This window comes from Equus caballus, chromosome 6 (assembly GCF_041296265.1).
Source record: "Equus caballus isolate H_3958 breed thoroughbred chromosome 6, TB-T2T, whole genome shotgun sequence".
NCBI classification, from domain to species: Eukaryota; Metazoa; Chordata; class Mammalia; order Perissodactyla; family Equidae; genus Equus; species Equus caballus.
Window position 1 is genome coordinate 21,456,192 of NC_091689.1, and position 26,366 is coordinate 21,482,557.

The 26,366-nt window shown below is 46.9% G+C and overlaps 1 long non-coding RNA gene across 1 annotated transcript; it reads right to left on the bottom strand.

Moving 5' to 3' along the window:
* Positions 1 to 7,608: 7,608 nt before the first annotated feature.
* On the bottom strand, positions 7,609 to 11,961 carry LOC111773793 (uncharacterized). Its single transcript, XR_002808422.2, has 3 exons — positions 11,764 to 11,961; positions 8,788 to 9,094; positions 7,609 to 8,046 (listed from the first exon to the last, which is right to left on the bottom strand). It is a non-coding gene; the product is annotated as an uncharacterized lncRNA (long non-coding RNA).
* Positions 11,962 to 26,366: the final 14,405 nt, after the last annotated feature.

The following is a 26,366-nucleotide window of genomic DNA, read 5'->3' on the forward strand; positions in this document are numbered from 1 at the left end:
AAGGCACCCCCTAAGACCTCAGGTAGAATGGGGGTCTCTCCAGGTACCTTTCCTTGTGCTGTATCTGTGAGGTTTTGTTAAGATCCGAGTAACAGAAGCCCCCACTCAACTTGGCTTGAAGAATTGGTGTAATTTAATGACTGGCATTAGGAAGAATGCGATGTAGGCTCCTGTTCTGCTTCTCAGCCATCCCTCTCCACTCCTCTCCGTTTGCTGGCTTCATCCTCAGGCCAGCTGCCCTCAGGATATGCGATGGCTACCCACAAGATGTGAGAGGGCTGTCCCCAGGATGTGAAATAGATGCTCTCATGATATGAGATGGCCGCCCTGATGATATAAGATGGTTGTGTGTGACAACCAAGACTACATTCACATCCAAAGGTAGAGAAAGAGACCTGCCCCCAACACACACACACGTGCACACACACATACACACACGCACGCACACACACACACACAACCACCCAGCAGACGCCTGAGCTCTGCCCTGATTGAGCCCCCCTGACCTGTCCTGCCTAGAACACTGCCTGGCATGCAAGAAATCTGAAAGATGTTACTCATGTGGATAACAAGAGCAAGGGTTACAAGAGAGCTCTGTCTCCTTTGCTGAACGACTCCGTGTTTGTGACCTCACTTAGTCCTCACAACGGCCTTGGAGACTGACACTCTTATTATCCCCATTTTACAGCTGAGAAAACTGAGGTTCAGAGACGTTAATTTTCCCAAGGTCCCAGAAGTAGCAAGCGAAGGAGCCAAGAACTCAGTTGGTCTGGCTCCAGATTGCTCCCTGTCTCTCCCTGTGCGACATGAGGAGTGTTTTAGCATCACCTGAGTATGGTGGCCACGAGGATGTGCCTCGTACATCTCCAAGAACAGGGCGCCCCAGCGGCTGCACTCTGAAATCCATCACTGGGTTTGGGGAAGGCCACCCTTTGGGCTGCTCCTCACCAACGACTGGACGCAGCAGGGGGACGACGGAGGCAGGCCCGTTACTGGGGGATGCAGGATCCCTCCCACAGCCGACTTTGGCTTGAGGACACCCAAGGACCTTGCCCAACTTTCCTTAGGTGGCACAGCAGCCTAGGACCCTTTTGCCCATCATCCTGTCCGAGTTCTCAGAGTGAACACCCCTCTCTCTGGCTCTCCATCCAGTCACAAGGTCGGGTCAATGTTCTCGTTGGCGCTTTCTTGAATCCATTCCTTTCTTACATTTCTTTATGACAATGATGGTTCCAACTCAAATCCTTCATGATCAGGTTGACTGTGATTTTCTCTCCTTCGTTTGGGGGTCAGACTTGCATTGCAGTCTAACGGCTCTCCCACCTTCTCCAGCTCCCTCCCCACCGTCTCTCACAGGGGTGCCCCTCATATAATTCTTGCACATTTCATCTGATCTTGGCATCTGCTTCTTGGGGGACCCAAAATAACACATTAAAATTATTTTATTCCTATGTATACATTATAATTATCCATGCAATATTAATACATTAACAAAAATTTCAAGACTAGGAAAAATAACAACACAGTAATAATAACAGCTAATAATTATTGAGCACGTACCCAGTACCAGTTCTGTCTAAGTGATTTCTTACATTAATGCATTCAGACTCACAATATGCTGAAGAGGTAGGTGCTACTGTCCATTTTACAAATGAGGAAATTGAGGGAGAGAGAGGTTAAGAGATTTTCTCAGAGTCCCACAGCAGGTAAGTGGAGCAGTCAGGACTTGGCCCCAAGGAGGCACACACTGGCCTCCATACAGGACCCTGCCTCCGCACTCTGGCTCGTGTGTTTTCCCTCCAGCCTTTTGGCGCTCCGCATGCTTGGTTCTCAGCCTGCTATTCTCTGTTATTCTCTATCCATCACGCCCTACTTTTATATTCCATAGAACTTTCATGAGTCAGCATTACATATTTATCTTTTGGGCCACTTATTTAGAATTTTCCATCATTCTCATTGTGCATTCATTTGCTCCATCGGCCCCAGTGGACCCCTTTCTCAAAGAGAACAAGCGCGTCTCTGTTAGGATCCAGGGCCCATCCCTCCTGGGCACGTGGTAGATGTCCAATAAAACATTGCCGAATGTTGTTCTTTGTCATCACACTGCCTGTAAGATTTTATGTGCTGCTTTTCCTAAATATTATACCATGAGCATTTCCCAGGTTGCTCCATAGTCTTCATAACTATCGGTTTTAACGACTATGCAATAGACTATGACTATTAAACCAGACGTTTAATTAACACTCCAATATTGTTAGACATCCAGAGCTCCTAATTTTTTGCCATTATAAATGATCATGTGAAGAGCATTTCCATGTAGACAGTTTTTCCTGCGGCAATCAAATTCCAAATTACCTGGGAGCACGGAGACAAGGAAAGCAACCGAAGTGAGGGCATTTTCTCTTTGACCAAGTGACATGGCCTCTCCCGGGCTGCGGTGCTCTGATACACAGTGGGGGAGGAGGTGTCTCTGCTGAGCCAGTCCACACCCCCACCTGCCCCTCTGCTACACCTAGACAAGGTGGAAGGACCTGCCGGCCTTCCTGCCCGGTCTGCTTGGTCTGCTTTACACACCTCCCCTTTGTCCCCCAAAGCACCGCAATGCAAGGTCATTCGTGGCCCGCCACAAGGCAGCAAACAACTTCACAGTCAGTGCTTGGCCTCCCTGGCCTGGAAATGTTCTCCCCAGGCCTTTAGGTAGGGCGTTGCTTATGGCTGTTAGCTCCTGTTAGGTCCTGGGCTCCTCTCACCTCCCCCTGGTGCTCCCTTGCCCCCCACCCTCCCCGGCAGCCTCACACCTCCTATATTCCTGTTAGCACAATTCACTCACACACACACAACTCAGACTGCTCTCCACGCCCACCTTTGCAGTGCCGCAAACTCATTAAGGTGTTGGGGACCATCAAGGAGTCATAGCATCAGTTCGCTTTGAAATCAGGGTTTTCTTTATTGTGAGCAAATGTGGGGGGATGCTCTTGCCTCTCCTGACCAGTAGGAATCCGGAGCTTGCATCTCTATTTGGTGTGCAAGTTTATTGTAGAGCTCAGGCCACACAGCGAGTCCTGGGAAGGCAGGGCAGCCACGTGAAGCGTGGTGCTGGGGGACTGGTGTAAGTGTGTGGCCTCAGAGAGGACCGGGCGAGCTCAATGCTCAGCAGGCGAGCCGTGAGACATAAATCCTTGCAGTAGACGCTCATAACCGTTCCTCACACGGCGCTCTTACAGGATGGTATTTGCAAGCACTTTGTCAAGGTGATAATTCACTGGAGAGCCTCTGTGCCTTTCTCCTCCTTGGGTTGGAAATTCTTCATAGCAGAAGTCATAGGAACTTCAGAAAAACCCAGGGCAGATGCTGTTGATCTTTCCTTTGGCAGTCTCTGGAAGGTCATCCTCTGAAGGTCATTTTGATGAAAATAATTCCAAAATGAATTTAAACACAGTTCACCAAGTAGCCTCTGGAGTCGGCATCCACTTACATTTGGAATCCTGATGGATTCTCCGAAACGAGCAGGAAGTCAAATTCTAGAAAACCTTGTTTAAATGATTTTTTTAAGCTCTCCTGGTGTCAGACTCAGGAAGCATGTTGTTTATTGGCAAAATTCTCAATTTTTCCTTTCTACTATCCATATTCAGAGTGATCGTGCGTGTCTCTGTGAGTGTGTTAGTCGAAGAACAGCACAAAGGATAGCATCTTTGGGGATATATCTTAGGGGTTTACATTTAATTATTTGGTTTGGAAATGAATTAAATGTAAGTTCCTTTGCTGGGAAATTATACACTACGCATTCTTGATTTTACGTTGCAATTGAAGGATAAACCTGTTTTTATAAAGATTTGCTTAAAAATCAGCCTGACTGCCACAATATTGGGTGTGCAGGACCCCACCTGCTGATGCTAGGGAGTATGTGAATCATGGCAGGACAGGGGGATACTTAGGCATTAGGTCCTGGAATTGACTCTGGGCCCCTCTGTTTACCAGCTCTTGATCACAGCGTCTCTGAGTGACAGTGCTCTGTAAATTGCACAAACCTTCCGCAGCACATTTTACGTCCGACAATCCCAACCTGGATGTTTGTTTCAAAACAAACACAGCATGGCTGACCATCAAATTTCTCGTCCTGCTCAGCAGCCTCCAGTAAGAAAAGCCCACGAGAGCGTTAGAACCAGGATGGAGCAGGACCGCAGGTAATGGGGTGGATAATTGTGGGAAAGGACACCAGAGCCTGTTTCTCAGAAGCTGATGAGGTCAAGACACCTGATCTCTGATCATCGGCTAAACATTTCCCCGAAGTCCACACCGCACATTCACACCGGAACTGCTCATGTGTTTATTTTTATAGCAAAGCCAAAATTCTGCTATGGTCTTTGTCAGAATCCTGGCTAACACAGCATCAGGCTTTTGAGAAAGGTAAAGCAGTGTCTTCTTCAGGAAGGGGTCATCGTGGTGGGTAATGTGGTGGTGAATGTGGCACTGTGTGTGCCTGGACAGATACCAGATCCCCTCTAAGTCCTGACTAGCAGGATCCCAGGTGAGAAATGGGACCGCAGAGTAAATGACTCCCTCTCTGGGGTTATCAGCCTCCACCAGCGGAAACTTTAGAAGCCTTGAGCTGGTATGTGAGAGTTATTCAACATTTCCATAATGCATATAAAAACAAACAAGCATAGATGGATGGATGTTAACTAGACTCCTGGTGGTGATCATTTCACAATATACACAAATATCAAATTATTACATTGTACACCTGAAACTAATGTAATATTCTATACCCATTATATCTAAATAAAAATAACCATAAAATAAACAAGCATACTTTGCAGAAAAACATTTCCTGCATGAACCACTAGCTGTTGTTGGTAGAGGCTATTTGGTAGATGAGCTTTTCCCTAATTCTCTATTCCTCAAAACAGGGTCGGCAGCAATAGATGCAAACCCACAGGGCTGTGCAGTCAAATAAGATCTTGGAAACTGTAACATGATGGCAAGCCACTCACAAAGCAAATTTTCATATGCAACGGCCTGAGAAGATTTGCAGTAAAGAAAGCCATTTAAGCATTTCCAAACTTTAGTAACAAAGAAGCCTGCTTGGACATCTTAAGGCTTCAGGTTCTGCAAACCCAGCTTGGCAAGGCCACCCAAGATGGGAGACTTGGGTGGCGGGTCCAGGGGGCCTTTTCCTTTGTTCCCGATTGACCTCAGTTGACAGCAACCTTGACATTGCAGGCTTTTCTGGTCATTCAAGCCAAAAAAGGTTAACGAACCTGAAGCAAACACTTAAAAACCCTGCACAATTCTCTGCAGAGAATCCCTTGGCAAAGCGAAGAATCCTTTGCTACTGTCCATTTTCATCTCTTAAATTACATATTTGCTATTAAACGAACTGGCAGCACGCCTGTCTGGGGACCACAGAGAGTCGTCATTGGCTTACGACTCGGAATGATGGAGCTTCGTCCTTGAAATGGGCTCTCTTTACCAACACGGATTATTTGCATTCAGGGAACAGGGGCCAGAATTTCTTCATTCTCCTTTGGAAGCTGTGTTTTTCTGGAGCCGCTGCATTGTCCCGGGTTCTGCAGAGGAGAGAAGGGCAGGCTCTTCACCACAGCTCAAGCTGTGTCCCTGAGGCCCGTGTCCTGTTATCAGACATGGCCCTCCCCCTGGGCCGTGGGAAGAAGGACGAGGAAGAGATTGCTCTCCTCTTCTCCTGGGTTTCCTGCCAGCCCCAGGTTCTGCACTGCTGTTTCTACATGTGGCCCCATGTCCTTAAATCCACTTGAAAACTACAGTGGGCAGAGGTCTGGAGAAGACGGGCAGGGCCTGGGAGCCCTTCTCAGAGCCCCAGAACCGTGGATTGGTCCTCTTTCTTACTTTTCCTCTTCTCCCGAGATCCTGGCCATGCAGTGCTGCCTGGAGTCAGAACTGATGCATCACACTCCACGAATTCTCCATTCTACTTGGAAGACCAGGCAAGGAAAGGCAACTCCCTTGCATCTGGCATCCTTCTGGGGCCATGGGGGAGGGCGGCGCTCTCTCCCAGACGGGGAGGGGCAGGAATGTGATTCTTTCACAAAGCTGCAGCGTATCTGTTTCCTGAGGGTGCCGTTTATTCTTCTGGAGGCTGAAAAACTGGGTGAGAATACAGTTCCATTTAACCCAGGGATACGGCTCGTTTGGATTCTTGGAAGGAAGGTCATGTGAACGAGAAATGGGCCTCAGCATTCACTCCCCAAGATTTGTATTCTGTGTTTACTTTTTAAATAAAATTTCAGTTGGTTGATCACAAGACATGGACAGGACTTTCTGAAGGAAGCATTTGTGATGGTCGCATATCTATGAACGTCAAGGGATGTGATTCTCTCTTTAATACTCGGGAGATAAAAATAGCATAGATAGTTCCAGAAAGCTGGCTCTGGGGTCCTATCACTCACCCCCAAATCAGAGCTTTCAGGTCCATTCAAGGGAGAGTTCAGGGTGCATTTTGGCAGTGACGCAGATTAAAGAAATCCTCATGCAAGCCGAAAATCTCGTTCTGGAACCCAAGCCGGGCGCAGTTGCTGAGGGAACTCTGTGCAGTGTTAAGTGAGCTCATTGCTAGCTATTTTCTTGTATATAGCTATACCCCATATCATGCCCAGAACCCACTTAGCCTTGAGGTGTGCTGCACAGGCCTGTGCCAGGTGGTGTATCTACAAGAGCTGATGCTCCCATATGCAAGAGTTTTGTAAGCCAGTTGTTAAACTCTTGGCAGCTTGAAATAGACCATGGTGGGGGAGTATTTACACCACAGAAATTGGCAAATGCTACAAATCACGGGGGTCTTTTTTCTGAGAGATGATTTACCAGCACACCACTGCCTGAGCTGGGGCAGAAGGAAGAATAAGGAAATAGGTCTGGCCAAAGGGCAGACATTTAAGGCAAGTCACCACAATTTAAGGGGTGTGAGCAACCCAGACTTGATTTGATGGGGTCGCCATGCTTGGCGATGTGGTCCCATGGGTGGACTGCAACAAGGACCATTGTACAGGCAGCCAGCAAGCCTCAGGTGTGGGCCCAGGAACAAAAGGTCTTCCCCTACATCAAGTAAGCATGACAAACCGATATCGTGCCATCCTCTCAGTGCTGTGGGAAATTAAGAGGAGCCTGGGATCAGGCTTGGGTGGATCAAGCAGAGGAGACCCACCCAGCCTGGAGAAAGCCGACTTTGGTCAGCAAATGGCAACCTGCCTAAGAGAGCAGTGATGGGGAGCCAGACGACCAGTGGAGATGATGAGAAAGAAGAAAGGCCCATTTGAGAATCAGGTACCTCTGGAGTCAAGATCTTCCATGTATGAAGAGGGAAACCTGGTAGAAGACAGGATTTACTAAAGCCTTACTGGATAGGTACCTAGACAGTGGCTCACTCGAGCACGGAAAGGTAACATGGCCACGGGAGACCAGAGAGCTCACCGAGACACAGCTGACTAACCCAAAGTCTTGGCATGTTAACTATGTTTACAGAGGGCTCATTCTGCTCCAGGCACTATTTTGAGAGCTTTACGGAGAATATCTCATTTAATCTTCACAGAAACATCACAGACGAAGACTGGCTTATCCCATTTTACAGATGAGGAAACTGAGGCACAGAGACTTTATTCAGCTACCAGGTAGAAGAGTCAAGATGGGAACTCAGGTGGTTTGACTCAAAGCTAGCACTGTTAGGATGCCACTTCAGATTCGCTGATCTCTGCTTCCCTGAAGCTTCCATCAACCGGTCATTGTCACAACCCTCTAGAGGCCACCAAAGTGGGACAGTAGTTCTTCCCTCTGACAATCCTTCAGATATTGGAAGACTACTATCAGCTCCCTTGGGTTCTCCTCTGTTCTCCAGGATAAACAGCCTCTGCTCACTCAGTCGCTTCTCCTGGGATGTGGCTGGGCCTCCCGCACCGTGGTGAATGGGCCATGGAGAGCTCAGCCCCACATGCTGTATGTGCAGGATCCGTACAAAGTAGAGTGCAAACACCGTGCCCTTTGCTCTAGAAGTATCGATGTCTATTAAGACTCCAGCTAGTGAAAAAACAAGCCACAGAACAGAGTGTTAGTAGGGTTCCATTTTTGTAAAATAGTTATTTAAGCAGAGTAACATACATGTGTACACACATAGGTTTTTTTTGTTTTTTTAGGAAGATTAGCCCTGAGCTAACTGCTGTCAATCCTCCTCTTTTTGCTGAGGAAGACTGGTCCTGAGCTAACATCCGTGTCCATCTTCCTCTACTTTATATGTGGGACGCCTGCCACAGCATGGCCTGCCAAGCAGTGGTGCCATGTCCGCACCCAGGATCCAAACCAGCAAACCACAGGCCACCGAGGCGGAATGTGAGCTCTTAACCACACTCCACCGGGCCAGCCCCCACACATAGTTTTTATTATGCACAGAAAGAACCCTCCCAAAGGATAAATATCAAATGAAGCCCTGCTATTAAATGTAGGTGGTGAGGTTGGGGACGGGGACAAGGAATTGGGAAATTTCACACTTCACACACTTTGATATTGACTGAAGTTTTTATAACAATTATGTATTATTTTATTTTTTTGACCCAAGAAGGACAGTCATAATGTATTATTTTATTATTTAAAAAATAATAATTGACTTCTAAAAGTTAGTCAATGACTCTTTTAAAAAAAAAAAAATCTGTTTAGAAGCTATCTTTTAGAATACTTCGAGGGACTCTGCAAGAAGCCAGGCAGAAACTCATCCATCTAATCATTTCATTCTGAATATAAAGATTTAATCAGAATTTAACTCACCCTTCTCCCCTAAAGGCTAATAGGAAAATTTGAAATTTATGGGTCCAGGCTCCTGCTGTGGGCTTCAGGCAGCAAGGCAGTTTTCCAAAGATGAGGTAGACACGTGACTCCCCGTGCACGGCCGGGTTTCAGGGATGACACGCCGGTCAGCTGTGCACGTTCCTGGCCCTTTTCCAGCCTGTGTAACTAAGGAGGGTACAGACCAACCTATGATGCTGCAAATCCTTTCAGAGATGGAGCCGCTTACTCGTCCTCCTCATCTGCTTCCGAGGATGCTCAAGGACTTTGTAACCCCCCAGAGCAGAGCCTAGCGTAGGAAAGAGAGACGAAACCTCCTGTAGCCCACGTTCAGGCACAGTCACAAAGCTTTACAGTTGATGAAACACAGTGCTGAACATTCTGGAACGGATGAGGCATGGCGCTGAATGCTTTCTTTGTCTTTGCAGAGGCTGTGGCACTGCTTGGACAGGCGGTAATGGCAACTGAGGCACACGGAAGGGAAGTGGGCTGCCCAGGTACATACCACTGGGACTAACCCGTGTTCTTTCCAGTCCACGACCACATACTTGAACTAGAATGTGAACATTCTGGAGCCTAATTCAAATACCACTGAGGGGGTTAAACTATGTCAACCTCTATGGGAAGCAATTTGGAGAGATCTGCCAAAATTTAAAATTCTCATGTTCTTTGCCAATTTCACTTCCAGGAACTTATGGTACAAATATACTCATGTGTTGAAATGAAATGTGTCCATGCTCATTCGTTGTAGCATTGTTTGTATTACAAAAATTGGAAACAGCCTAAATATCCTTAAATAAGTGATATTCAAATAAATTAGGGCACATAAAATGGAATCTATGCAGCCTTTAAAAAAGAAGACCACAGATAGATAAACCCTGACGTGGAGTGAGCTCTAAGATGCGGCATTAAATATTCAAGTAGGGAAAGGCGTCTGAAAAGTGTGCACAGTCAAGGGTGTCCAAAGGATGATGGGGAAAGACGTTCATGCTTAGGATGCATGTTATATGTCTGAACTGTCTCTAGAAGGTGATACAAGACACAGGTTACAGTGATTGCCACTGAAGAAGGGGACCCGGGATGAGGGGGACGGGGGCCAGCGGAAGGGGAGCTCACATTGACTCTACCCATTTCCTATCTTCTGAATTGTGTACATTGTTTATGTATTGCCTGTTTAAATTGTAAAATATAATTTAAAAAGAAGGAAAGTCTTGGTCCATGAACTTTGGCCAACACTCCAGATACACCCTATGGTTACACTGGGCTGAGAGCTGTTTTGCCATCAGGGCTGTGACAAGAGCAAAGAGGGTCCAGGAAGAGGTGGTGGGAATCTGGCACATGGGAGGGGACCAATGGGATTCATGCATAAGAGTCATGGGTGGGTCACGGAATCTCAAGTCGGAACAGGTCTTAGTGTCCTGTAACCCAAATCTCTGCCAGACACATGATTCCCTTCCACCACGTCCAACACTGACCTTCGGCTCTAGAACCTCCATCTAAGACATCATGATGGCAAGTTCATGTCTGCCATGAGCATTAATGAGAAAGGCACAGGGAACCACCTCGCACTGTGCCTGGCACGTGGTGCATGTTCCATAAACGGCTGTCCTGTTGAACGTGAACAGTGCAGAACGTTCCATACTTGACGGCAGACCTTGTACCCTCTGGTATTCTGACCACTTCCCCTGTCGTGAGCATTTCCCACCACATTGTCTTGCAATGGCTGTGTAATATTCTGCTGATGGGGAGCTATAATTTTCTTAACTGCACGTTTAGTTTGCTTTGAAATTTTCAGACAAATACGAATACAGATGAGTATCTTTTTGCACATAGCACGTTATTTTTCAAAGGCCCTGTTTCAGCAAAAATATTCAATTGAAAGACTGAACATTTTTTGGCTGGGGGAGTGTTCGTGAACAATAATACGTTGCTATGACATTGACACTCTGGGGCACCTATTCTAAAAACAAAAGTCCAAAAGAAATGCGCCTGGGGGGAGCAGAGGAGAAAATATGAATGTAAATAAATATGGACCCAGGTGAAAAAGCATCAAAGATTAGTCTGGATGGAAGAACCGTATTATCCATCTCAAATTCTTCTCTGGGAAAATCAGTGTCCTGTAACATTTCGGGACTTACACGCTGTTTTGGCTAAAAGCAAAAACAGCAAGAAGTCTGGTATTTCAAAAGGATAAAGAGGCATCACATCAAAATACAGAAAGTTTTCCTTTCCTCTGTCCCCAAAGAGAAATATTGTACCTGTTGAAAGAAAGAGGGAGAACTGGCATCTTACAGGCAGAAGAGTTGGCAGCCCCTGTCCCCTGAGGCAGAGGCTGGGGTCCTGGAAAGAATGGGATTTTGCCAGGGTCTGGTATTTTGTCAGCATCCTTGCCTTCTCTGGAACATCCCCATTGTACCGCTGAGTAAACTAAGGCCAAACTTTCCCAGGAGCTCCATCAAAGCTGAGCTCGGCCCTGGCCCCTGACCTCCACTCTGCTGTCGGCCCCCTTTCCCCCTCCGCCCTCCTCTTCCTCTGTAGGTCCTCACAGCAGACCCCTCTGAAGCCCCCTCACCACCCAACTTCAGAACCATGTCGATTAACTCCACCCCAGCACTTGTTGTGGCAAAAGGAGAAGGCTTCCTTTTGCTGGATGACGTCCTGACCTCACGGCAGCTCTGATGCCATTTTCTTCCTCTACTTTCTCTTTCCAGCTTCTATGACACCATCATTTTCCCCCCTACCTTTAAATCTTCCTATGCCCAGAGCTCTGTCTTCAGACTTCTCCTTCCCTCCACCCTCCCAAAATCTCCTCACCCCAGGTGGCCTCATCTAACACCTTCTAAACACTGATGAAGCCCACAGAGCAGCCAGCATCCGAGGTTGTCTTACCAGTTCCAGCTGCTATAACAAAACACAGCAGACTAGGTGGCTTATAAACAAGAGAGATGTGCTGCTCACAGTTCCAGAGGCTGGAAGTCCAAGGTCAGGGTGCTGGCGTGGCCAGGTTCTGGTGAGAGCCCTCATCCTGGTTCATAGCTGGCGCCTTCTCGCTGCGTCCTCACCTTGAGGAAGGAGAGAGGGAGCTCTCTGGGGTCTCTTCTACAAGGGCAGCAGTTCCATCATGAGGGCTCCACCCTTGTGACCTAATCACCCCCCAAAGGCTCCACTCCCTTATACCATCTTGTGGGTTAGGATTTCAACATGTAAATGGGAGGGGTGAGGCACGAAGATTCAGACCACAGCAGTGGGTATTACTGGATGCCTCCAACTTACAATGTCTACCTGTCTAGAATACAATTCCTAATTCTCCTCTCAAAACACGCACGCACACACTTCTCAGGTTAGGGAAAGGAGGGGTTCGTGGCCTCTCCATAATCTAATTTCTCTTGCCCCACCTTCTGATCGATGTACAGGCTTTGTCACAACCAAGACCTGAGACCAAGTCCCACTCTTTCCTCTTTACTTGGGTGGGCATGTTACACGATTGTTTTGATACTCACTTTCCTCACCTGCAAATTGGGGATAACAACTCCTATGTGATAGGGTTTCTCTTAGGGTTAAATAGGATTATAAATATCAAAGTGCTTCACAGAATCTCTAAGCCAAAGTCACCTGCCCACTGGCCATGGCATGGGGTGGGCTGCTGCCGTTACCCTGGGAGGCGCCAGCCCCACCCAGATTTGGAATTAACCTTTGTTGTATCCCTCAAGAAGGTCTTCTGCCCACTCAGACCGTGGTGGCCTCTCTTCAGCTCACCCCAAATCTTGGGGTCCTTATTCATTCACCCTGCCTCACTCAACTTCGGCATAGTGGGCTCTGCCTTGTTCCTTTCATCCTTCGCTAAGAATGTTTTGGAAAGGAAGTACTTTGCCTTACAACCCGCCCCACTCTCCCAGGTCAGACTTGGGAGCATAAATAGAGAAGAAACTCCAGTGAAAGATATTTTCATAAGCACCAGAAGTTTAAATGTGTGTAATTTGAAAACCTCAGAACTACCACTCACTATGCGGGTTTTTCAATTTCACTTTACTTTTTTAAATCAAATATTGCTCCTCTTCATGCTAGTGGGAGGCCCCTGGATTTAAACATGACTCGATGCTTCCCTTTTCCGTAGAGATCCAGACATCAGAACTGTAACTTCCAGTGTTTCAACTATGCCCTCATTTTAAAATCCACCATGTCATCTGGTTTGGACCCAGTGGTCAACATTCTTTAGCTTGCTGATATCTGTGACCCAGTAACTTAGCCTGCTACAGGGGAATATTCAATCAACATTGGTTCCTTCTTCCCCCGCAACCATTTCAGACACAACATGCTTCTGATTTTCTGTCTTGTAGGAGATTCAAGCCCTGAGTTCTGAGCTTACTGCAAGAAATCAAAGGGATTATAGTTTTATTTTCCTTCTGTTTCTATGTACTTGGTTTACTCCCCTTTTAGCTCCCTTCCTAGATAAAACAGATAAGCATTAGAAAAACTAAAAACTGAAGACAATAGTGCTCACTTCAGCGTCCTAATGTGACTGCAGAAACATCTAGTGCATTGCTTTCTCTTTCCTAGTTTCCCCAGGAATATTGCCTGTTTCTTTACCAAACAGATCAGAGTTTAGCTTGATAAAACTCACAAAGAACCGAGGGTAAGCGATGTCTCTTGCGTCAGCTGATCACTGAAAACTAAAAATCACCGTGCTAGGAACAAAATTCGAGGCACGCAGCCTGGTCCTGAGTGTCAGAGACACGAAGTGGGAACCCAAACCTGCCTGTCAGCCCTCTTCTTGTAAAGAAACAGGAAGGGAAAAGAAAGTGAATTCAGGCTACTTTGAGCACATCTTGGGTGTTGATTTAGAAATCCTGATGGCCGGTTGCATCAGACACCAGAAAAGCGTAAATCTAGGAGCATCTATTGGCGGTGCGCTTCCCTGAGAACTCAGGATAATGAAGCACCTGATTTAAGCTCTTTTTGGGATAAACATGCCAAGGTTCTAATTCTGTAAAGGGATCATAGATCAACCCAGATCTGGATAATGAAACCAGTGGAGTTTTAAACACTCATCAAATGTTGTGTCTGGCGCATCTGAATCCTGGAGTTTATCTTATTAAAATAGAATGCTGTACTGGGGAGAATGATAGTGGGAGCCAGGAAGACTTTCTAGATTACTAAAAATATGTCTTTTTTTAAATAGGGAGAAAAAAGTTGCTTTGAGGTCTAATGAGTGTCTGGCTGTGTTCTTGATAATTCTGGAGAGTTCAGGACCTTTCAGGTATGCAAGCCTTATCAGTCAACTGTTGCTACATGACCAACCACCCTAAAACTTAATGACTTGAGACAACAATCATTTACTGTTTCTCATGAGTCAATGGGTTGGTTGGCCTGGCCCGACTCATCTCAGCTCTGCCCCCTCAAGCATCTGTGGCCAGCTGACGGGGCAGCTGTGGGTTGGTTGGTCCCAGATGGCCTTGGCTGGGACCCCTCAGGTCTCCTCCACATGGCTTCTCATCCTCCAGCAGGTTAGGTTGGGCTTCTTCTCATGGACATAGGAGGTTTCCAAGATAAAGCGGGAGTGTCCGCTTCCTCTTGAGGCCTAATTCAGGACTAGCTCACCCTCCTTTCTGCCACATTCCAGTGGCCAGAGCAAGCGACCAAACCAGTCCAGGTCCCAGTGATGGAGAAAGAGACTCCACTTCTCCTGACAGTAGGAGCTCCAAGGCCACAGGGCAAAGGGTGTGCATACTGGAACAGTAGAGAACTGTGCTCAGTTTTAGTCAATCTTAGGGGACCTCAGCCTCTGGTGTTTGAATACTGTCATGTTAATAGCTGCCCAAATTCCCTGTTGGAACATGGTAACCAGGAAGCCAAGACAAAAACTGGAAGTTTGACCCAGGAACAGGAAGCAAAAAACCTGTGAAGGATACTTACCCAGCCTGGCTACGAGAAAAGTGTGATGTGTCCTTTAAAAAAGCCAAAGACTAACTAAATAAATAAACAGGTAAAAATAAAGTTGATAAGGAGAAAGGAAAGAAAGAGCAGAACAAAACAACCAAAGTTGAACCAGTTTCGGAGAAATGGGTCATGATGGATAACCCAAGAGGGATATTTATAAAAAGAGCTTTGTAGAGTGTGTGGCTTTTACTCCAACACTCAAGATGTAGGAAATGTCCTTTTTTATTTCTATAAAACAAATAAAATGTGCTCTATGCCCACAAGGACAGGGCTGTTGGTAAATCCAGTGGCCGCCTTCTCTGAGCCTCCCTCCCAAGCCCATGCAACTGCTGCAATGGTCTGGAAGCTTATGTCCAGGCCTTCTTATGTCTGTCCACACTGGTCAGCTCCGATAGGCTCACAGTCCAAGCCTGAACATGGGGATCTTCATGCAAGCTGGGATGTTCTGAGCTCAGGGTCCAGCCACCCCCAGAAGCATCACCCAGCCATGCCATGTGCTTGCCACCTCCCCCATGCTGTAGGGAGCAAGACAAGGTCCCTACGACTCCTGAGACCCCAAGCCTTTGCCCCCTTTCCCATCTTGCCTAAAGCTATCTGGCCACATCCAGTTCCATGTCCCGCATCTCCCAGAGCCCCACATGACCTCCAAGACGTTCAGCTCAGCTCTTTTTTATAACAAAGCCTCTCACCTCTGACCTGAGTGCTGAGGTTGTCCAGATTTTCCAGAACTTCCAAGACAGACAAGGAGTCAGGTTAGAGAGGGTGAAGAGGAATTGCTCTCCTTTCTCCTGACCCTTCCACAGAGTCTAAACAAAATATGAATTAATATCTCAATAACCCATCCTGCCACTTCCAGCTTCTCTATAAGCCTGTCATCAGGGCTGCTAGCAAGAGGCAAACTGGTCTGAACCTCAAGCACCCCTTCCCCTAATTGAAAAAGTTTCTGATCCAGCCCCAGCTGCCCCCTTTCCCGTGATGGGGTTCAGGGCAGGCCGCCCCAAGATGCGTCACTCTGGTATGTGGATTATTTCAAGCTGAAGACAATAAAGGCTCAGAGGACTCAGGAAGAACATTTGACCTTCCCCCAAACTGCCTAAAAGAATTTAACACAGAAGGCCTGTTCCAGGAAGGCGCTAATACCGTAAGATAGTTATAGGATAATGTAAAATAGGTGTGATAGAAAAGCACCAACAAGCCCGTTTTTTTGGCCCAGCAAAACTTGTTTAACAAAGACTTGCATTTCCATCTCCATGTAAATTGCCTTCCTCCCCTCTGAAACCCCCAACCACTACCCCAACATCCTCCTTTGCCTTTAGGTGAAGGTGATATTTAAGGGGGCAGCTTCGGCCACGTGGCTGAGTTACTCAGTTTTCCTGGGTTTCTCCCATGTATCCATGTTATTAAACTTGTTTGATTTTTCTCCTGTCATTCCATCTTGTGTCAATTTAATTCGTAGCCCAGCCAGAAAGACCTAGAGGGTGAAGGAATTTTCTACCCCCCCCCCCACACCTGCTCACCAACACCACCCCAGCACCTCCTCTCTTTCTTTCTTTTCCAATTTAAAGAAAAAAATAAAAGTTCAGCAGCTCATGTCGAAAATAACTTTTATTTATGTCATGCTTTTTTTAAAGCAAGATCTTTCTCGATCCTCCCAGGAGGCCTGTGGTCAAGCCTTTTAAGGGATATTCCATGGTGGAGCCCAGATCCTGTTCAGGGCTCTCCTCACCATCATGACTCTGACAAATGCACGCTCGTTCTCAGGTCTCCCAACCATCGACTGAGCTTCACGCTTCTTCCTTCGATGCCCTTCCAGCTGTTCGAATTCAGTGCATCTAATTCCAGAGCCCTTTATCCTAACGTTAACTCCCCTCAGGAGTCTGGAAGGCAGTACTCTGACAACAGGACCATCCTTCTCCTTGGCTTGAGAACTTGGGTCTCCCTACCTCCTCTCCTTCTCTCCCCACGCAGAGCTGATGTGACACCTTGCTGCCTCCCACCCATCCCTCTGTCCCACGCTGCCATCCCCAACCTCCACCCATCTCCCCAGGCCCTGACCTCCCTCGCGGTCTGCCTGGCCTTGCTTCTGCCCCTCCCTCCTCCACCCTGCAAGGGAGGTCTCCGCCCCGGGAGATGTGTTGAGCTGTAAAGGAGCCGAGGTGAGGGAATTCACATGAGAAGTCCTCCGTTGCAACAACTCCTTCATTACGGACAGAGCAGAGGAGGAAACCATGAGTAAGCACACAGTGTTAGTAAATATCTGCAGTGTTGGTGACAGATTTTACAGGAAAGAAATGAAAAGAGAGTTCACCAAAACCCAGTTGTAAGGTTACTTATCAAACTGATAAACAAACAGCAAGCAACAGGATATATTGGAGTATATGAGGAAGCCATTTGGTGTAAAACTAATTTGGCCTAACATTGTTTTTCCAAAAGGGCCTGACATGGCCGTGGAGCATGCATTGTATATCTGCTTTAAGCATTCGCTTTGTCCCAAAGACAAGAATAAATGGCCCCAAGACAAAGATGCAACTTCCCCCATACTGGCATGTCCTTAAGGATAAGCAGCTCTCCCCAGGCTAGGAACTGATTGCTGCGCTCACCCTGCTGTGTCCATTGAGACAGTAGACCTGCCACCTGCTGTGTGAATAGCTGTGCTGTGGCGGCTAGGCAATCTCGTGACTGCTGTAAATGGGACATTCCTATCATAAGTGGTGTATGCTTTTTGTTCCAGGGTGGTATATAAGCACTCTGTACACCCCACTTCTTTGGCGCCCTTCCTTCCTTGGGGAGGGAAGTCCCAGGGCTAGCGCTCAGATCTGGCTCATAATAAACTCACCCCAATTTTGACTTATAGGTTGGTTATGGATTATTTGTGGTGACAGAATTCTCATTCAGAAGGCATTGTTCTGTACTCAGTGCTGGAAATCCTTCAATGGGTCCCCATAACTTCCAGGATGAAGGTCCGAGATTCAGACTCCTTCATAAAGGCCTTCTCAGCATGGCTGCAACCTTGCTCTCTATTCCAAATTTGGAAGGTTCCAATCTTGGAAATAAGAAACTCTCTCCTCCTGAGGGGTTTTAGGATTTTAAAAAATCATGTCATTAATTTTGCATGGTATTTGATAAAGAAATAGTTTAAGGAAGAAGTAATTACTCTCTATTTTACAGGAGTATATTATTGAAGATTTATCACGGATCCACAACACTCTACTTTCAATTGTAAAATCCATAATGCTCTGAAAAACAGAAGTCCTTTTCCATGTTTGGCATAAATTAGTCCACAGATCTGACCTGAACTGACATGAGGTTATTCAGAGTCTATATTTATCTTACGTGGTATGAATATTCAGACGTTTCACTGCAGAAATATTAATGTGTTTAATTACAGCCACAGCCCCAGACCCCCCTAGAGCATTTTATATAACATACGACATCTACAGTGTATTACTTCTTTAAAAATCTCAAACATGCTGAAATCTGAAACATCTCTGCCTTAAGATTTTTAGGTAAGTGTTTTGGACCAGTATAAATTTATTGCAATATAACTCTTAATAATATTTAAAATCTATCTTTAGAAATCCATAGGATCATCCTATGTAAAGTCATATCAATCCCCACCATTCCCCCTTCTGGTGGTTTAAAAACATATGCCCACATATTTTAAAATATATCCATATAGTCTTTGTTATTCTTCCCTTCAAAAGGTGGAGCTTACTTCTCCCCTTGAACGAGGACTGGAAGAAGAGACTCACTTCTAATGAATAGAATACCGAATAAGTGATGGCACGTCATTTCTCAGATTAGGTTATAAAAAGACTGCACCTTCCATCTTGGATGCACACTCTCTCTCACTCTCTCTCTCTCTCTCTCTCTCTGACCATTCGCTCTGGAGAAGGCAGCTGCTATGTTACGAGCTGTCCTGTGGAGAGGATCGAATGTTGAGTAACTATGGAGAGTGGGAGCTTCAGCAACATCTAGCAAGGAACTGAGGCCCTTGGTCCAACAACTGATGCAGATCTGAGGCTTGTCAGCAACCATAGGAGTGAGCTTGGAATCAGATCCTTCAGCCCCAGCTGAGCCTTAAGATGAGACCTCAGCCCAGGGGGACAGCTTGACTACAGCTTCAAGACGGCCCCTGAACCAGAGCCACCCACCTAAGCTGCTCCTAGACTCCTGACTCACAGAATCTGAGATAATAGATGTTTATTGTTTTAAGCCGCTAAGTTTAGGGTAATTTGTTACCCAGCGATAGACAGTGAATACATCCGTCAGCCTTCTCTACCCTAGCACCTTATTTCTTTCCCCATCACACTTTATCACAAGCCAAAGTTTCATTTAGCTTTTAATTTATTCATTTGTTGTTTATCTTCTCCTCCTTCTATGACGGAGGGACCAATGAGCATATTCAGGGTTGTGCTCACATCCCTTAACGTGAGGCCCGGCTCACAGAGGCTGAATACACACTGAAGGATGGAAGGAGAGGGCGAAAGGAAAATTATTCTGGGGACAGAACCAGGGAGGCAGCGAGGGTTTGGGGTCAGTGTTAACAAGTAAATTATAATCATTTGAAAGCTCCAAATCCCAGAGAGTAATCCTCCCGCCCCCCGCACGTGGTCCAGGTGGTCACCAGGCCCCCTGGACTCTGCCCCCTCACTCTCCCTGAGGGTGTCACTCCTCCACCCTCACCACCCTCTCTCACTGCCAGCCTCCATCATTCTTCACCAGCGTCCTCCTGGGTCTCCTTGTTCCCACCAACCCACCTCCATTAATCCGTTCTAAACATTGAACTGTGCCCTGGTCGGGGGAGGGGAGAATAAAGGGAAGTTGAGGGTTCCTCTCTTTCTCCAGGATCCTAAATGAACCCAAAACCCCCTTCCAAAAAATTAAGAACCAGTGGTTCAGAATAAGATTTCCACTCCTATTGCACCCCATTCAGTGAGAAGATAAGGAGAAAGTTAAGCAAGAGTATTGTCAGTTCTAAAGAGAGTGAAGATAGCTCACCTCATGCTCAGGAGTGTAAATCACATTATTTTTCCAGGAAGCAGTTTAGCCATAGGTTCAAAGACTTAGAACCCTCATCCTCTGCCACCCAGTAATTCCATTCCTAAGAAGCTACTTGTGCACCCTGGGACTATGGCAGAGATTTGAATAAAGATTCATACACAAGGATGCACAGCACAGTTTGCTTTTAGTAGATTACAAGCAACCCAGCAACAGAAAAAGGCTTAAATAAATTAGAATATAACCATTAAGTGAACATTATTTACCAAGTAAAACTGTACTTTCCAGTTTTTTAATGACATGAGAAAAACCTCACAGGATAATATAATGAGATGTTATATATAAATATATGTACTTATTATGTAACACACACATATACAACAACAGAAAAAAATACATCAAACTGTTGCCCCTGATGATCTCTGAATAAGGAAGTAACGGGTGATTTTTATTTGCATCTTTATGATTCTATGTATGGCCACATTTTCTACGTTGAACAAGCATTGCTTTTACGCTTAGCTAAGAATTATAATTTTCTTAAGTGAAGAACAGGGAGGCATATGGAAGAAAATAATCTGAAATAACATCCAAGACCCTTGTTGGCATTCTCCTCCCTACACGCCCAGAGATGCTACCATGGCAGGCAGTCAAGTTCAGGGGAAAAGCCACAACCCAGGTGAAGCGGGTTCCCACCCAGGTTCTGCCCATTGGTCCTTGAACAGCAGAGAAAGGCGGCCATCAGTCCTGTTCATCAGGGAAGACTGGCTGGTGTAAGGAACAACGCTGGAACCTATTGGCTTAACACAGCAAAGCTTCATTTCCAGCTCAGTCTGTGGGGGGTAGGAGGCAACATGCGGGGACTCTATTCCATACTTCCTTCAGGGACTCAGCTTGCTCTTCTGTGAAGATGCAACCATCTTCAACACACAGCTTACAAGATCCTCGGGGAATGGGAAAAGAGAGAGGGAGAGAGTCCTGCAGGGGAGATTTTGACACTCCTGCGCATGTTCATCAGCCTCATCTCAGTTATGTGGCTCCTACTACCTGTAATGCTCTGGGAAGTGTGGTTTAGCTGGACACCCAGGAGGAAGAGAAGAGCGCAGCTTTTCCTGAACTTCTGTCTTCTGTTCCTAAAGATTCCCATGAAAAGGGACACTTCTTCCAAGTCCCCGCGGCCTGCAGAGTTCTGTGCTTGGGAAAGAGAAGCTGGGGAGCCCCCTACCATTGCTCACTACCTCCCCACTGGATGCTGGACAGAATTCGAAATCTGCAAGGCAGACGGTGTCTATTTCTGGGTCCATTGCTCCTGGCAGCCTTGACGCAGGTCCTTGTCAGGCTTCCCGCTGCCAGGGATCCTCTACCACATGGGCAGTCTCCCTCCTACTGATGTGATTCCCAACACTTTCTTTGCTGGGAGGCAAAGGCGGATTTGGGCAGCCTGTCAATAGCAAGGAAGCTGGACGATTGAGAACCAAGCTCTTCTCATTGCAGAGTGCTCCAGGCCATTTTGGGGAACTGACCAACCTGGTACCCACCCCCGCCAAAAGCCCTCCTCTCCACTGGGGCTCTGATCCCTCCCCGCAGAGGCAGAGGAAGGGAAGGGACAGGCGGTTAAGCTCAGAGGCTTCAGGCCATCGCACCTGCATATAGAATGACATGTGCACAGTCTTCCCAACCGCACAAGCATCACCATCACCCTAGTGAAAGGCCAGAGGCAGCAGATAAAGGAGAAGTTGTGGGATGAGCGTGAATTAATACTGAGCCTACGGCAAACTCAGGCAAGAACGGCATATGCGATGAAAAGACATTAATTGCTTAAACCTTACTGGGGGGACCAAGGATTCCTTACTAAAGAGAAAGGATTTAGAAGTCAAGTCTCTTTAAAGCCTAATTGGTCCTCAGAGGATGCAGATTTGCCCCACAGAGGAGACTCAGGAAATGTGACTCAGGCTGCAAAGGCGATTCTCAGAGAGAGCTGCTCCCATGGGTACAGTGAGCTCCAGCCCCATGTTGGAACAACAGAGGACTCTAAGAAGGGGCCAAGTTCACAGGACACAGACTCTTAGAAGCCACACGACCGGCAGCCAGGGCTGGGCTTCCTAAGAGAGCGCCCGGATGCAGTGCTTCTCAAAATTCCCACCCAACCATTCCAAAGACAGAGCGGCAGACACGGATGTATCAGGACCGAATCCATAGCCCTAAAGAGTTGACCTCAAGTAGATTTATTTATCGATGTTTAAAATTCATGGAACCCTACCTCCAATTCCATGTTTTATATATGTTTGTTTAATAACATCTAAAAAATTACCATCAATATCATTAATGTGCTCTCTGCTTCCCGAGGCTTCATCTCAGACCTTGGTCTACCACCTACTACTCCAAATATAGGCCCCAAATGGCAGCCTCAGCTTCCCTGGGAGCTGCAAGAAATGCAGACTCTTGGTCCTCTCCCCGCCCAAAGGACCAAAACCTGCATTTTAACCAGATCCTGGAATGACTCATTTGCACATCAAAATTTGAGAAATACTGCTTTGCCAAGTGCTAGAAGGAGTACAGACACCCTAGTTTGAGAAGCATAGCTGTGTAGACTTTTCTGGAAGGTCCGTTCATGATTCTCCATCGTACAGCTCTCTCCCTCATTAACTAGTTTTATTTTCTCCTGAATACTTATCTGATATTATTTTGTTTGCGTGTGTGTTTAGAATACAAGCTTCATGAAGTAGGATCTCTTGCAGACCCTTGCGTGGACAATCTTGCCTATTGTAAGTGCTCAATAAAAGGATTTTGAGTGAATGAATCTAACTGGGGGGGTGGGGGTGGGGCACAGACCAGGGCTGAATTACAAAAGGTAAATCAAGTGTCAGTCTTTTTACAGAAATTTCCCCATAAAGAATAATGTGGGTATTTTTCTCTCCTGAAAATCAGAAACAAAAAGTCATACTGGAATGTCCTCACAAAAATGATTCCAGCTGTCAGTTCCGATGTGTGGATTTCCCCCCCCCCACACCACCCAGCAGTTGTCTGACATCAGCTGGGTGTCCTACAATTCAATTCCATTCTGATGCTATCTACACAGAGATAGCGTCAGATTCCACAAGCCCAGGGGTCAGTCCCACAAGACTGCTCCAGTTCATTCGCCAATTGCAAGCTCAGGTTGTCAGCTGTGCTTCTCATTGGCTGGCTATAAATTAGAGGTTGTCCTGACTCCTTCATTGGATTCGATTAATTTGCTAGAGGGAGTCACAGAACTCAGGAACCTGGTTTGCTCTCTGGATTACTGGTTTATTATAAAGGATGCTAAAGGATATGAATCAACAGCCAGATGGGGAAGCGATGGGAGCGTCCGCGTCCTCTCCTAGCACATTGCTCTGCCGGAGTCTCCACACGTTCACCAAGCCAGAAGCTCTCCAAACCCCATCCTTTTGGGTTTTTATGGTTTTGATTAAATCACTGGTCATTGCTGGGGTCTTTGGGAGGTGATTAGGGCATAAGGGTGGAGCCCTCATGAATGGGATTATTGTCTTTATGAAGGAGGCCCCAGAGAACTCCCTTGCCCCTTCTGCCAAGTGAGGACGCAGCTAGAAGACACTGTCTAGGAACTAGGAAGCGGGCTCTCACCAGACACCGAATCTGCTGGAGCATTGACCTTGGACTTCCCAGCCTCCAGATCTGTGAGAAAGGAATTCTGTTTTTATAAGCCACCAAGTTTATGGTGATTTGTTATAGCAGCCCAAGCAGACCAAGACAGGTAGCATGTGATCCCGTCTACAGACAAATGGTTACACCAGGTTGGCGGAGAGAATGGATCTGACTCTAATGGGGCATCTTTGGGATGATGGAACAATTCTCTGTCTTGATTGAGGTGGTGGTTACATAAATCCACTTGGATGATAAAATTGTATAGAACCATACACACCAACCTACCCACATACACACACACACACGAGTGCATATAAAACTGATGAAATAAAACTGATGAGTAAGTTCTGTGGATTGTACCTATGTCAGTTTCCTGGATTTGATGCTGTACTAGAAACATATAAGATGTTACCACTGGGGAGAACAAGGGTACGCGGGACCACTCTACTAGTTTTGCAACTTCCTGGGAATCTATAATGATTTCAAAATAAACAATTTAAAATATCAGATTGAAGTTTTGATGATAGGGACCATGTCTTGTTTTTAAAACATTTAATGAATAAGAGATAATTTTCTACTGTTCAAGACAACCTAAGCACAGAAATGTTTTGATTTCCTCTGTACAAAACGCGTCTCCCTAAATTAGAGAGAGTAGTTGAGCCAAAAGTAATTAAGCATCTATCTTCACCCGGGTATAGGAGTAAATAACCCCATGGGGACTTAGCTTCTTGCTTCTCACGTGGCAGCCTGGGGCAGGACCTGTGGAGAACTGCCCCGCTCAGAAGGAGGAGAAGTGAGCCACCCAAGAAGGCTGCATTTGGTTTGGGGTGATGGACGTGGCTGCCATTGTGCAACGGTGTCTGAGTCCCACCATGAGCCCCGTGACTCAAGCAACAGAATATGGTGTCCAGTGCAGCCAGCTGTTGGTCCAAGAGGAGCTATACTATCACCTCCATCACCAGCCACGTCCATCCTGAGGAAGGGACACCCATCGGAGAACCTGTCCCCGACTTGAACCAGTGGGGAATGAGAAGATGTGGGTAGGCAGTTGGTGACCTTCATTTGCCCTTTGATTTTTCTCATCACTAATACATAGTCTTTTTCTGGGCACACTGTTCTCACTTGGGTCGAACTGTGGGTGGCCTAGAGGAAATGAATGGAAGCTCTATAAATAACTCAAGCTCTTCCAAAGCCGTGACAATAAAGCCAGAGCTTGGAAACTCAGCAGCCTACAGGGACTAGACAGGAAAGGGAGTGAAGCGGGCCAAGTCGGCAGTGTGAACCAGAGAGACCCAGCCCCGTCTAAAGGAAGCGGCCAGCTGACTGCTCCCTGGAGACCCAGAGTGGCCAAACTGTCCCGCTTCTCAGGACCAGCCAGAAACCTGGGTTTTTATGTGAAATGCACTCTTTGAAACTTAACTAAAATGTTTAAGACACCACATGGGCCAGCAGCCCCCCTATGCCCGCCCCTAAGGAAGGAAGGCAAGGACCACGTGAGGGCCAGATGTCAGTCTGTGACCAGAGACACCAGCTCTACTCTCCTGGCCTTGACGTCGTCCCTTCTCACGCTTTCTTAGCAACAGAGACCGAGAAAAGCGCTCTCTCAGGGGAAGGAAGGCAGAGTGAGGAGTGGTGGGAGTTTGGACCAGCTCCATGCTCAAGAATAAAGAAGCAATGTGCTCTGACAAAAGGTATTAACATGCGGGCACTCCCAACCTCCCATCTCCCTTCCTCCTACTAGTCGAGCAGGGGGGACCTTGTAGGCAGAGATCTGGAGGAGAGCTGGGGGAGGGGAGTGTGGGCGCTGAGCATCCTTGGGTTCAGGAAACCACTAGGCTTTGAGGAATGTTGTCAGGGACTAAGATGAGACCATCCTCACTGCTCTTTAAGAAGCTCGGGTAAACTTGAATGGCTCTTGGCCACTATACTGTGTATGTGAATTCAGTGAGACCTTGCCAAGACGGGGCCGGTAAGGGCTAGGCTGGGAATTAGTCTGTTTCCTGTATAGAACTTCTTTCTGTCCTAAGAATGGAAGGAGAAGTTTTTTCCCCATAGTCTGGAAGTTTAGGGGCATTTTCTAAAAGATTTAAGCCTCTGGGACTTGCCCATGTTTCCTAGCGGTGACCGTCTTATAAATGACAATGTCATTTAGGATCTTCAAGGCCAAGTGTGGGCAGAGCAGCTGGCTCCCTTCCCAGCCAGTCTGTGCAGGAGAGGAACTCCTGATTAGTTTAAGAGCAGAAGTCTGGGGTAGGGAGGGGGCACAGCATGAGGAAAATTCACCTCTGGCCTTGGGGCTGGACAGGGCTTGTCTGGAAAACCTGTGGGACCACCTGGCAGAAGCCCATTCTGAGAAGGTGTTGACAGATGAGAATTCTCTTGAGAGAGAATTTCCCCAAATGGGAGCCAGGAGGCAAGGTCAGGCATGAATGAAGCCTTAGTCATCAGAGGACCACAGACTCTGCACCCGGCCCAGGTGATCCGAATCTGGCCCATAGACACCAGTTGAAATCCTGGGCAAGGGAGACCTGGAGCCAAGACAGAAAGAAGGGTCCTCATCCAAACCAGCTAGAGCCTGGGGGCACCAGAAGAGGAGAGGGGCTTCATCCCCAGCAGTGTGCCCAGAAGGGTTGGCTCCCTGGGGAAGGGCCCACAGGGGTCAGCAGAAGAGACAGGTGGAGTAATGAGGGCTGAGGAAGCAGCTGGGAGCCCATGGAGGGACCAGAACCACATGTTCTTAAGTACAAATGAGACATCTCCTAGAGACCCCAGAATTATGGGGGGGGGGCGCCACACCTTCAAAAATTTGGCAGGAACAAGAAAAGACACATTTAAGCGTGAAAATTACATACATTTTAACTTCAGTCTTGGGGCCCAGGAAGGCACAAAATGTAGGAACATCCAGATGTTTCTCCAGTGATAATTCAAAGCATAATGTTTCACTTCAATAAGTTTGTAAGCTCTTGGAGGACAGAGATTTCTCT